This window comes from Neophocaena asiaeorientalis, unplaced genomic scaffold (assembly GCF_003031525.2).
Source record: "Neophocaena asiaeorientalis asiaeorientalis breed wild unplaced genomic scaffold, Neophocaena_asiaeorientalis_V1.1 scaffold493, whole genome shotgun sequence".
In the NCBI taxonomy this organism is placed as follows: Eukaryota; Metazoa; Chordata; class Mammalia; order Artiodactyla; family Phocoenidae; genus Neophocaena; species Neophocaena asiaeorientalis.
In genome coordinates, this window is record NW_020172669.1 from 510,681 (window position 1) to 525,132 (window position 14,452).

Here is a 14,452-nt window from a genome sequence, read left to right on the forward strand (position 1 = left end):
TACTAGACAATGAGCATCTCCTTTTGTTAAATCTTTCTATTAACCTGGTACATCCTCACTGCCCAGTGTGTAGAAAAAGTTTCAGGTTGATTATCTAAATCTAAATCCACAAGGTAAAAATCCAAAGTCATGCTTTATGAGGCTCCAAGCTGCCTTGATACTATATATACAGTGGCCAGCTGGTTTCAGCTGGGACACAGTTTTAGCACATGAAGTCCTGGGGTGGCCACACCTGGGGCACTAAATGATCCAGACAATGTTTGGGGACCTTTGGTTCAGCCAAATCCCACATGTCCTGATTTTCATCTGTATGGTGGTTTCCCAAGTATGTGTCTGTCCACATGGGCCAAATCTGAAGCAGCCAAAAGAAAGGTGGGAGCTGTAGCAGAAATATCAGATATCAGCTCCCCTTGGCCCCCTCCAATGCCATCCGTGTCCTCAAACAAGTGCCCAGACCACTTCCTGTGAGAAGAAAACTTTTTTTCTAATTGTCCCCTTGTATGTCATTGCCAATACTGAAAATTCCAGTAAAATATGTATCCAAAATCTATATTAAATCAATGGGTACAATGGATAATATGAATCACAAAGAGTTAGGTGAGGTAGCTAATAGCAAGTAAGCCATTAAAGGGGGAAGAGGAGGAGAGGGTGGGGAAAGGAGCAGAGGAGAAGAGAGGGGAGGGAAGGAGAGTGAAAGAATCTGAAGTGAGAGCTTCTTTTTTTTTTCTAAGCAGAAAAACACTTGCTGGAATCATCCAAAACCTCACCTCCTAGAAAGTGCTTGCCTTTTGAGGTACTGGAAATGGCCCATTTACTACCACAGCTGCAATCCTAGCCTTCCAACTGCTTAGGTAAACAGTCAAGAGCTTGAAAAAGCACTGATAGACCTAGCACCAGAACTCACTTTCCTTTGGCATGTGGAAAGCCAGGCAGCTGGGACACAGTTCTCTAGGGGCCTCATCACTGCAACCCTCCACCACAGCCTTACCGGTGGCATGGCTGGCCACTAATAAAGGTGTCAGCCCAATTTCAGGTTCGGCAAAGGAAACTGGCCTAAGACTTCTAAAAACACACTGGTAAGAAAGGAACAAAGGCTGTATTTCAGAATCAGGCTGTTCTGCCTTTGGGCATTGCAACTGAACTCCTCCACACATTTAAGCTGAAATTCATATTCCTCAAGTTCCTCAGAAAGGCCATTCAAAGTAAAGGGAAAAGGACAGGAAAGACGATTTTTTGTTAGCTTCTTTCCCCACCGTCAAAAGATGAGGATCATATCCAGAACATGACTGACAGCATGTACCAAAAGGCAATAAAGTGGAGTGGAAAGCATCGGTTTCAAGCCAGATTAGCAAGAATGGAAATTAAAGCATCAGAGAATCCTGATAAAAGCAAACACACAAACATATACACCAAAAACCACTGCAATGTTTCCATCATTTCAATCTCCAGAATGTAAGCACTAGCGGGTCCCTAATCCACCTGAACTTCTCAGCAGCTGTCACCAAGCCTGGCGGATCTTTTCAAATGAATTCCTATTGTTAACCTCCTTGGATTCTGAGTATTTTTGTCAAAAACAAAAATCCCAGTGGAAGATTTCAAATAACCATGAACTTGAACCAAACCATGGACCTAAACTGAGAGAAACAACAATAATTTTCTAAACCCCAAACAAAACAGAAAGGTTAATAGTTTGAAAGCAACAACAACTTGTGAATCATGTTTTCTGAATCAATCAAACTTGTACCAAACCCTGAGAGTCCAATCAGTTCAAAGAACACACATCAAGACTTGGTTTCACCTGACAGCCCACAAGGAACCACAGAATGGCAATAAATAAGGAGTTGGGAAAACTGAATTCTCCTATTTTTTTCACTGTTTGACCTTGGTCAAGTCATTTATACTCTTTTAGACTCGGCTTGCTTACTTTGAAATGACTGGGCTGGGATTACCAATATTCCAGGTCTAATACTCTATGCCAATTGTGAAATTTAGAACGACAAAATAGAGGATGTCACAATTTGGCCCTAATCTTCAGAAGCAGAGAGATGTACCACCCCAATTCTCCTAAGGGTTCATGTTTCTAGCTTTTTTGAAATATGCTTCACATAAGAGTTGGGCAACTGTCTTTGGTCATTGGGCAAATGTGCCTTGGGAACAGTCAGGCTAATATTCCTTTTCAGAATGTTTCTCTTCAAAAAATGTTTCAGGAGCAGTTTGTTTTCCTCAAATGAAAGCTACAGGTGAGTGGTCTGCCCCAAAAAGGAAGAAGGAAGAAAGTGATCTAAATTATGCTGAGCACCTATTGCATGCCAAACATAGCATGATACTTTATATCATTTTTTAAATTAGTCCTCACAACACAGCTATAGGGTAGGTATTATCATCCTAATTTTATAGGCAAGGAAACTGAGGCTTACTGATGTTAAGTGACATGCTTGCAGTCACCCTACTGGTAAGTGATAGATCTGGGATGTGAACTCAAGCAATTTGAATCCATTACTATACCAACATTCTAATGATTAAAGTCTGAATGACTGAATTCCTTCTTAATTCAGTGATTCAATTGCACTTGTTTAGTGAATAATCATCTGCTGAGTTAATAGAGGGAAAGTAAATCTCTTTGCATTTATGCTAGATAGACGACTTCCTAAAAAATTTCATCCAACAATGTGGTTAAGACCACTGGGCTCTGGAGTCAGACAGACCTGAGTTTCTTGAATTCTGGCTTATGGACAAGGTACTTAACCATGCTGAGTCTCAAGTTTTCTTACCTGGCAAATGGAGAAAGAAGTAGTACTTACTCATTGGGTTGTTGGAAAGTGTTAATGATGTGATAGCAACTAGCACAGTGCTTGGCACAAAATAATTATTCAATAAATGCATGTTAGAGCTATACTTGTATTCATAAGCAACAGAGCAAGAAAGAAAAGGTTATAAAGAGAAAGGAAACTAGGATTCATTTAACTCAAGTGCTCTTTGGCCTGTAGCACAGATTTAGTTTGAAAGAGGTTTTCAGTGGCCCATCCATACCCTCTAAAACTAAGCTGCATCGTGCAGTAGATTAGCATATTCATGAAGCAACATGATTATACTAATTGGTGGTGCCTAAGTAGTAGCAAGGAGACTCGTCATGTGCTCTGCTGAGCAGCAATTGTCCCTAGTTTCCTGGAATCTATCCTTCTAAAGAGAGGGTTGGAAAGTGGCAGATAGAAGTACTGCTGGAAGTACCAGGTGGTCTAAGGCCCCCATCTTTCCCCCATTCTTCAAGTTCCAGCTTCTATTTCATTCACTCATGGCCCTCTTCGCATATGCTCCTCTCCTCCCTCAGTTTATTCTAGTTTTATTGTGATTCTCCCCCTGGCTCTAGCTCTGTCTCTGCTCATCAGCATCAAATGGTATTTATGGAATGTGTGTCTGGCACTGCACTAGGTGAAGTGGAGGGACATCCAAAAGTTAATCAAAGAGACGTGTCCCATGACCAAACAGATCTAAGATCCACAGGTAGACCAGAGTTTTGGCAACACAGTAAATGCAAGTATAATTGGATTATTTGGTTGATTTCAGAGCACAAAATAGTTTGTTCATCTAGTTAATGATACACATACTGAAGAATTTAGAAAGAATTATACAGTTGTCGGCAACTTGATTTGAAATGCAGAAAAAGATAGATGGATGGATAGGTGATAAAGCAAATAAAGTGTTAACTATAGACTCTAAATGATGGGTATATGGGTGTTCACTGTACAATTCTTTCAACTTTTCTGTATATTTAATTTTTTTCATCATAAAAGGTCGAGGGAAAAAGGAGAGGGGTAGGTAAGGGGTACAGCTTTTTCAACTTCAAATGTTTCAGAACAAAATAACCATATTTATATGGAGAAGCATAAATCAAATAGGGCAAAATGTTAAAAATTGGTGAATCTGAGTGAATGGTATATGAGAGTCCTTATATGATTCTTTTAACTTTTCTATATTTACAATTATTTCAAAATAAAAATTTAAAAGTTAGTTTATTGAAAACTGACCCCTTTCACCTAGTGTCTCAGTTGCCATTTTTAGTAGAGAGGATATTAGGTCCATAGTAGTAGAGAAATTGGAAAGAACGGGGTGGGGGACAATAATCAACCCGTACATATACTTGGGTGCCTACTGTATGCAAGACACTGTGCTAGGCACTGTGGCAGATTCAAAGAGGTTAAAAACACAGTCACTGCCCTGAGAGGGCTCACAGTGTAGATGAGAGAATGCCAAAGCAGTGTCTGAAAGGGTAACTGGCTGGCCAGATAAGTTCTGTAAGACAGAAGTATGAAGATAGGAAAGGTAGGTTGGAGCCAGACTGCAGAAAGTATTGAATGCCAGGCTAAAGAGTTTGGACTTCATCCTATGGATAATGGGAAGCCATTTATAGTATCTGAGTCGGAGAAAGAATATGCTCCAAAACCAATTGGCTACATAGAACAATTTGGGCACAGTTACCTTCAACATGCATTTGTTTTATATTCATGTACTTCTGGCCCTTGTATCTATTTCCCTTGTCTGGATGTGGCCATTAGGGGGTTCCAACATTCTGGATGCTGACCATTTTTTAAACAGCCATCTCTTCAGCCTCTGTCCCTTTCCCTCCCTCAGTCCCCAAGGGAGCTGACCATCACTCACCTCAGCCCCACTGACTCAGTAGGCAATAAATAAGCCTCATACAGTTTTTCAAACTAGCAGCTATGCTTTGAAACTCCGATTTCCTTCATGATAATCAAACCCCAATTACTACTGGGATCACTGATTTGAGTTGGAAAAAATGAGTATTCAGCTAACCAACATGTGAAGGAGTGCAGGAAGCTATGTCCTGTGTGTAGAAGGAAACAATTATTCAAAGTGATCTTTGTATGTTGAACAAAAACTTAGTGGAGATGGCATTCCTGAATAGCGGCAAGTGATTAGGGAAGGCCTCTCAGACTGCCAAATCAAAAGGTGGACTTTCTCTGTCTCCAGTTTTTCCCCATAAAGACCATCCTCCAATCCAATCATGTTACTCCCGGTTTAAACCCTGTGCTGGCTCATCCCCGTCTATAGGATAAAGGCCAAGCTCCTTAACAAGCAGACTTCCTTCCACAAGATACCTTTCCAGATCCTTATCCTGTCCCCTCTTCTATATCCCCAGTGGTTCATACACAGTATCTCACCTTTTTCTGAACTATCCATTTTTTCGCATGTGTTCGTGTTCCCTCTTTCTGGAATTCTTTCCCACACTTCTTTGTCCACCGAGATTCCAGGCAATGCCCACTCATCCTTTGTGATTCAGCAGAGTTAGACTCTGGTCTGTAAGTAGCCCACCCCTAGCAATAATTTCCTCCATCATGTTCCCAGGGCACCTTATAACATAGCTCTTTCTCTGAGCACCTTTGCCATTGTAATATAATTATTGGTTTGGGTGTCTATCTTCCCAACTTGACTGTGAGCTCCTTAAGGGCAGGCAGGGACTACTTCTAATTCATCACTGTATTCCTAGCACTTGGCATAAGGTCTGGTCCTGTATATGTGCTTAAATGTGTATTGAATAAATGAGCTTGAATATCAAGTGCTCCTTGAATTCAAACTGAGCATCTCTTGAAAGGTGAAAATTAGAATATTATGTGACCAAAGTAATCCTAATGAAGTGTGTCCGAGGACTTGATTGAAGAAGAAATGGTAGGAGGACATATTACGGGGCCTTACTGTGGGACAGTTTCTGCCCCAAGAAGCTCTTACTGGCAGTTGTTGCTGGCTAAAAAGAAGCGCAGCTGGAGTGGATGAGAAGGGCCCTTACTGCGGATTTCCCCCAAGCTATAATTCACCTTTCACCACTGAAGCAATGTTGTTTATGTAACATTCTCTACAAGGTGTTTCAACTCTTCTGAATTACAGCCAGACTTGTATTTGTATTCTGCCTGCAGATATATTTGGACAAGCCTTGTTAATGAGTAGTCATGGAAAGCTCTCCAGTTCCTATTCTCACCTATCATTATTGTGCTTAAGGGACCATTGAAAAACTGAGAGCCAAAAAAGGGGGCAGGGAGGAGCTAATAAAAACCATCTTTTATTTTTCTCCTAGATTGCCAATATCTTTCACAGCACCTCTCATCCTACACTGTTTTATAACTATGTATCAGTAAAGGCAAAAAAGAACAATGAAGACTTTAGCAAAACTTTACACTTTGCAGGCAAGAAAAAGAGGAAGCAACACTTAGGCCTGGCATATAAATCTTTAGACATATGATCAGTCGCCACTTCTAGAAAGTAAACATTTCAGCTGTTTTAAACAAATAGCAAAAGCAATTAGCCCTCTCTGTAGACTAAACTGAGGTGTATGCTGAATTTTTTTTTAAATCGGAGTCTGTTTTGATCTTCAAAAATGTCGAACTGGTAAACACTTTGCTTTTTTTGTACATATAAATCTAAAAGCCAAGCCTAGCTTGAGGAAGATTTAAGAGACATAAAATTTGTCTGGGGTGTCTGCCAAATCTCCGCAGCAGAGACAGAAACCCTGGAAAAGCTGACATAGTCATTAACTCTCACAACATCACCAGCAGGTTTGTGCAGGGCTGGATGTACAGAAAGTCACTGTTCCTTCCCTCAAACTGTTTGTAAACAGAGAAGTAGATTATTTGCTTATCAGGTATCTGGTAGCTCATTTTTGCCTATGTATCCTACTGGCAGGTATCCCAATTTTCAGTGGAGTAAATTTTCATTTATATGATGGACCTGCTTGTTGAAATCTTCTTTCTTTCATTTGCTCTTTCACACTCATTCTTGTATGTACACTAGATATCTCTGTCTGTCTGTCTGTCTGGAATGCATAAAAAAGGGGCATTTATAAGTATCTAGTGCAGTGCCTAGCAGAGTGCTTTGCACATAGTAAGCCCACAATAATTCGTCAGATGAACTGAAACTCTACCTGTAATTTCTATGTTCAACTTATTTGATCATGGAACAGAACTATGCATTCTTTTTCCTGGCGTATTTAACAGTGAGAATTCCTTACAAGGTGATATAATTTTATTCTGACAATTCATGCTTAGGACTTCTATCCTTTAAAGAGCATCCATTTTTGCACAATGGGTATTATCTGTAAGGAAAATGAAGGAAAGACCACACAGCAGGATCCTGAATGACAATATGAACATCGATACGTTTTTGTAGAGAAAATCAGATATCTCATATTCACCTGATTGTACGTCATCATGGTAATCCACTACATATGTCTAAGATCACTTAACAATGCAAGAATACAGTGCATGCATAGGCTGCATTCTGTAAATAGGATTAACAGTTGAATTCAACCAAGGTCTTCCCTGGGGACAGATTGCTGGAAAATATATCTACGTGACATTTAAAAAAATAAATTAACCAATGACACTGGCTCCCATGAGACACATTGTTTCTTGTACATTCAATTCTATCACAGTTTTCCGTAGGTCTCTGCTGACATCCCCATCCCCAAAGACACAGAATTTCAAAACAGAAAGAAAAACAGAGAAATTGGAGCTTTTCTGTCTCTCCTGCATGAAGTGTTATATACACAAAGGAAAGATGTCTGTAGATTAACACAATGTGAACTGTGACGTGGTGAGGTCATGTCGGTCTGGACTGTTTTTGTTATGCTGTGGTCACATATAACTTGCCCAAGGGAATGAACAAAGTCTGTATGCACACTGACGAAGACTGGCAGGGGGCCTCAGGAAAATGAAAGCTGTATTATAGCAGGGGAGTTTGATTTTTTCTTTAAAAAATGTTCTTTATTATGATTACTTTTCTTCTCATTTTTATTTAATTAATTTTCCTCATCTGTAAAATAGGGATAACTATTGTATGTATTTAACATTTTTACTCTGAGGATGAAATGAAACCCTGGTGGATTGCCTGGCACACAACAGTTAACCCATACAATCCACACCGATATTTGGTTAGCATTAGCTAAACACCTATTATGTGCCAGGCACTGGCCTAAGAACTCCAAGAAAAAAGTAAATTGTGGGAGGAAAAAGTGACAATGGAAAGAAAAGCAGAGAGCTGATTTTCAAAGGTTTTATAAAGCAGTCTAAGAAATTTGGATTTTATCTTGAGGACAATAGGCTGCCTTTGAACTATTTTATGTAGAGCTGGATAGCTTTAGACTTGTGATTTAGAAACATCATTCATTCTGTCAGCATTGGTGGAGAAAGGATTGGAAGGGAGGCAGGCTGGAGGCAGTAGTAATCTCGGGTACAAGTCATATGTGTGTTGCAGGGTAGAAGGGGGCAGTGTGCCCCAAACTAAGGCAATGGCAATAGGGGTGGACATGGGGAAAGCATTTTTAAATAACTTTTTTAAAATGTACAAAAATGTCATTATAGAGGATTAGCAAAAATTATGGAAAAGGCTAAATAAAAAGAGAACTCGTATGTAATCCTTCTATTTATAGGAAAACTCTATTAACATTTTTTTGTGTGTTTACCATTATGGGACTTTTCCTATGTATGTGCACACAGATGAGGGGGGCTGTGCATGTGTGATATGTGTGTATGTGTGTAATGCAGACTGAGATCTGTCAGCTTTATAACCTGAATTTTCTCTTAATATATCACAAACAACTTTCCACATCATTAAATATTCTTTGGTAATATCAATTTATATGGTTACTTAGTAATCCATACATGTACCATAAATGATTTAATTCAAACCTCTAGTATTAGACATTTATCAATAAAATGTTATTTTTTCCTTTTTCTTTCCTTTTTTCTTTTGCTATTATAAACAGATTCTGGGCTAGACACCCTGGGAGCTAAATTTTTAGAAACTTCACATTTATTTTCTCAGCACAGAGCCCTAGAAGTTGAAGTGGAAGGTTGAAAGCTATGTTCGATTTTAAGATTTTTGATACATATTGACAAATTCTTTCCAGAAGGGTTGTATCAAATTACAGTCCCACTAGCAGTGTCTATAAATAGGAAGAGACCCATTTCAGAGTGATTTCAAGGATGGTGCCAACTGGATTTGGTGGGTGGAGAGGAGCAATGGATCCTTGGCAGAATATAGGGGCAGAAGCAATGTGAACTCTGTCAAGAGGAGCAAAGCAATGGGCAGGCCTAAGGAACAGGAGGCTGGGTGGATAAATGATGAGGAAAAAATAAGAAAGGCAACCACAGGAGAGTGGGAGAAAATGAAAAAAAAAAGAAAGAAAACTCTAGTGAAGTTATACACTCAGGTCACTTTAATTTACTGCTTTATTCTGCAAAAGTAGCAAATGTAGCAAACAGCTAATCTTTTTTTAGTGTTTGGCACTCTGTGGTACCAAGGTCCAGAGTTACATTCATGTGAATATGTTGATCCATTCTTTTCATCCAGTCACCATTTATTAGGTGTCTACCATGTACCAAGTACTATTCTGGATGCTTTGGGTATGGAGATGAGACCTGGTCCCTGCTCTCAAGGAGCTCACAGTCTAGGGGAGAGGCAGACACATCCACAGACCAACACACTGTGGTTGGTCTAGCCTGTGGTACAGGCTAGAACAGAGGTAAGTACAGGGTCCTGTGGGAGCCAGGAGCCTACTATTGCTTCCTGTGTGCATATGCATGTGTGTGTGTGGTAGAAGGAGGGGGAGGTGTAGCAAAGGCTTCACAGAGGTGTTGATATTTGAGCTGAGTCTTGAAGGAGTTTCTCAGATGGCTAAGGATCACAGATCATACTCATACTCCTTGTATATTTGTGCCACTGCTCTCAAGGACACTCAGTAAGGCAGTGAGGATGCTCGTGTGTAATCTAAACCCATTTGTGACAACAGCCTCTACTGTTACCTTAATGGATATATGTACATAGCCTGATTTAGGCAATAATCTGCTCATTTTAGCATATAAAGGATAACAGGCACGTGGCATATAGGCTTTTAAAATAGTTCAGATGACACTAATAAAATAATAATAATATTCAAGTCTACCAAGTCCAAAGACACAGACATAGAGAATGGACTTGAGGACACGGGGAGGGGGAAGGGTAAGCTGGGACGAAGTGAGAGAGTGGCACGGACATATATACACTACCAGATGTAAAATAGATAGCTAGTGGGAAGCAGCCCCATAGCACAGGGAGATCAGCTCGGTACTTTGTGTCCACCTAAAGGGGTGGGATAGGGAGGGTGGGAGGGAGACGCAAGAGGGAAGAGATACGGGGATATATGTATACATATAGCTGATTCACTTTGTTATAAAGCAGAAACTAACACACCATTGTAAAGCAATTATACTCCAATAAAGATGTTAAAAAAAAAAGTCTACCAAGTCCTACAAATTCTACCCCCTAAATGTCTCTCGACTCTGTTCCCTCCTCTCATATGTTGCTCCCTCAGGTCCTCACCAACTCTCTCTGGAGCAGAGTACCAGCCTCCTAACTGGTATCATCCCCTTCCAATGCATCCTAAAGTGAAAATCTGATCATGGCACTCCTCATCTAAAACATTTTAATGTTTTTTTTGTTGCCAACAACCAGTATTTTCCAAATTTCAGTCATTTGAGTATTACTTGCTGATTTTCCCATATTCACACACCATGTGTACTATTATTTACTTAATATTCCTATTTAAATCAACTTAAAACTGGTTACTTTGTATGTTCAGTAAACCTTTTCCTAAGTAACCTTAGATTTGATGATGTAATTCAGTTTTATTTTTATAAGCTACATTAGAATATATAATTTATAAAATTTTAAATGTTTGTGGGAATAAAGCATAACTACTATGGTAGATGCCCTATACATTTTGAGAAACACTGGCCTATGTGAGCACATCCAAACTTCTTATCATGGTGTTCAAAGTTCTTCACAAATCAGCCCTAACCTCTTCTACAATTATGCCTTCATTTCCCCAATCTGTACCCCAACCATGCTGAATTCCTCAACATTGAATGGACACGCCTTGCTCTTGTAAAAATCCCATGTCTTTCACAGTCTGCTCCCTCTATCTTAAATTCCTCCCCTCCACTCTTCTCTGCCTGGCAAACTCATTATCCTTCAAGACCTATCTGTCATGTCACCTCCTTACAGAAGCCTTCTTCCTGACTCTCCCTTACATTTAGTCACTCCTTCCTTCATCCTCCCATAGCACTTTGAACCTGTCTCTGTTATACTACATACTACATTATCTCAGCCTGATGGGCATCTATCTCCCCAACTAGACCTAGAGAAAGCTCACACCTCGTGCTCTGTTGCATCCCCAACACTTCACGTGGGGCAAAGGTCATGAAGGAGACCAAGTGCCCCAGAAGGTCACTTAAAGTCTAAGATAAAATAAAACCTAAAGTACTGTCAAGGTCCAAATAGCTTAGAGGCATGACATGTTTTTATAAAGAGAATCATCTAATTCAAAGATAGTAATACTGACTACAGTTTTGGCAGACACAATTTGCTATGGCTGCAGTAACAGTGAAGCTAATTTGCTTTTGGCAGCTACTTTACAGCAGACACATACTGACATAGAAACTAAAAGCGAATCATTTGTGTTTTTGCCAAGATGGTCAAATATATCTCACAATAATCTCTCCTTACCACAAATGGAAAGTTAAGAACAAAAGTGAACAGCAGGACCAGCAAACCATGGTGGACAGAGCATGGGCTCTGGAGTCAGAAATCTGTACACCCAAATCCCACTCAACTCTCCTTACAATCTATGTGACTTTAGGTAGGTTGTTTAACTTCTTGACGTTTTAGTTCCCTCTTCTAGAAAAATGGGAAGACTAGTACCTGCTTCATAAGACTCTTAAGATAATGTGACAAAGTGCTTATGATAGCGCCAAAACATTTATGGGCTCAATAAATAGCAATCATTATTGTTGCCCAATGAAATGACCACAATTCAGGTAATAGGATGCACAAGGACAGCAAATGCATTTCTTAAGAAAATCAATTTATATCACTAGGCTTTAAAAGTAACAACTATAGAGTGTAGCTAAGAATAGCCACAAACAAAACAGTCTATAAGACAAAGCTCTTCTTGGGTTTAAATTAAACTCACACCTGGAACATACCACCACACTTCTTTGTGTTCTCCAAGAATTGATCTCAAATCAGGTTCCCCTAGGATGAAAAAACAAAAATCACCCAATCTTAATTTTTTGTTCTTAATTTTATGATACAGAATAAAATCCAAACTATGTGGATGCTTTAAAGTGTCCTATTACTATGATCCCAAGCTTTTCAACACTATTTCTTCCCCAATCTATCCCTGCTGACACGTTTTACTCCAGTCAGGGAAGCCCACCTGTTATACAAGTGCTCCCTCTTCTATCTACCCTTCTCCAATTCCAACCCCAGTATGAAGAAGCAGTTTCTCCCTCCTCTTTGCCCATTTCAAGTCCACTTTACTCTTTCAAAACCCAAATTAAAATTCATCTCCTTCCCAAAGCCGACCAGGATTGATCTGGAAGGTAGATGAGAGTTTCAAGCCTTCAGCACTTCCAGGGTTAGGCTTGACTTTCCATAGATCAACCCCCCCAACCTCATCGGTATCCCCTTCCACTAACTCCTAAGCACTTTTCGCACGCGTTTGTAATAATAAAATAATACAGTCTCGTTTTGCGCAGTCTACTTTATTCCGTAGTTGGTGTGCCCCTTAAATATTTGTCAACATCAATCTTGCTGGAAAGCCCTAGAGCGCTCGGTTTTTACAATAGGTCTAACTTGCCTTTTATTTTCATCAGAACACTGCAGTGAACCTTAAACACGTATTTCTCAAAAACGAGATTCCTTCCCTCTTCTGCTCCCCACCTCTTCTGGAAATTGAGGGGAAACCCTTTTCGCTCCAAAGACCTGGTCAGGGAAGGGGCAAGCGGCTGGAGGGGCCAATAAAGAGATGGCGACGATCCGGATCTCACCATCAAAGGGGCGGAAAGTGAAAAGTTGACAAAAAGTCACGCCCGGGGCGTGGCAAGGAATTCCCAAGGCCCCAGAGGAAAAAGGGTGTGTGTGCATTGGGAGGGGTGTGTGCCCAATAATAAAGTGCAAATTGAAAGAAGAGAGGAAAAAGAGATCGCCCAACTCCTGCAAGCAGTAAGGAGAGTCCAGACGCCGCCCAGGGAAGACCCTGGTGGAGAACCCTAACTTCAGATGTCTGAGGAGGCACAAGGCCGGGGTGGGGGATACGGGATGCCGTTGTGGAGGAAAAAGACAGCGGGCAGATTTGAGGGAAAAGAGAAAAAAGGGCACGCTCCCGAGTCTCCAGGGAAACGGGCGCGGTGAGCTCAGAAGCCCACCCCGACTCGCGGGCCCAACACCCCTCCCCCCGCGGAGGCGGAGCTGGGCGGAGTCAGGGCTGAGGCCCGCGGCTCTGGAAGCACCCTCCTCCCTAGGCCCCCCTCAGTCCCACAGTCCCCAGCCTCAGCCGCTCAGGCTTTCTGTCTCTCTGACCTCCAGCTCCCCGGCTACCGAAGCTCAACTCCTTATAGAACCGCGGAAAATCGGGCCAGGGCGGCAGCTTCCGGGTGGGCGATACCCTCGCGGCGCCCCTTGCCGGGCGACAGTCTTCTGAACTCCCCTCCTGGCGCTGCCGGCTTAGGCCCGGCGCCCAGGCCCAGGCTAGACTCTCACCCACCCCCACGGCCGCAGCTGCGTCTCCTATTGGCTACTGGTCACCAAGGAAGCCGGAGGCCCGAGCCCTTAGCCTCATGGGAAATGTAGTTTGAAGTCTCTGGAGGTTGTTCTTCCTGGTGGGGGGAGGGGAGGAGGGTGGAATCCAATATTGACATTGGCGGAGAGACTCAAGTGAAGACAGGGGATTGGGGGAGATGGAGTCAAGACACTTCTTTTTATATACCCACAATTCCTTCCCCGCCAGCCCCCTCCCGCATTTCCTATTGTCCCGAGTTTCGGCTCGAGGAGGGTATTCTGGATGTTGTAGTTTGGAGTGTGCTGTCTTAGAGAATCTCCCTTCTTGGGGTATGGGGTTGTGTTTGTGGGGACAGATGAAGGTTCTAGATTGATTTTACTGTTGGTTAAGCTACTTGCATTTGGGGGGGCAAACACTTTATTTTTATTTATTTATTTATCTTTTTGCGGTACGCGGGCCTCTCACTGTTGTGGCCTCTCCCTCCCGTTGCGGAGCACAGGCTCCGGACGCGCAGGCTCAGCGGCCATGGCTCACGGGCCCAGCCGCTCCGCGGCATGTGGGATCTTCCCGGACCGGGGCACGAACCCGTGTCCCCTGCATCGGCAGGTGGACTCTCAACCACTGCGCCACCAGGGAAGCCCTGGGGGGCAAACACTTTATATCGTGATTTGAAATTCTCATTGAGTTTTGATTCAGTGGCTTTTAAAAAGTGTTATTTATGCTCTGATAAGCTTAGAATTTTGACTGGACCTTTAAAGTTGTCAGAGTGTGTTCTGTGTGAACCATGTGCATTAGAATCACTCTAAAGTTTCTGGAAAATGTATACTTTGTTTTTAATTGGGA

General features: G+C 41.6%; 1 protein-coding gene across 6 annotated transcripts in view; it reads right to left on the bottom strand.

Moving 5' to 3' along the window:
• The window catches only part of ENOX2 (ecto-NOX disulfide-thiol exchanger 2), a 278,795-nt gene extending 265,219 nt beyond the window's left edge, over positions 1–13,576 (bottom strand). For 4 of the 6 annotated variants that reach the window (XM_024739584.1, XM_024739583.1, XM_024739582.1 and 1 more), the window contains exons 1-2: positions 13,411–13,465; positions 12,033–12,081 (exon numbers count right to left, since the gene is read on the bottom strand). The gene's annotated coding sequence lies outside the window, so the exon portion shown is untranslated. Of the gene's footprint in view, positions 1–12,019; positions 12,082–13,410 lie in introns of those variants that run through there. The other 2 variants (XM_024739585.1, XM_024739586.1) reach the window with 2 other exon arrangements.
• Between the last annotated feature and the right edge of the window lie 876 nt (positions 13,577–14,452).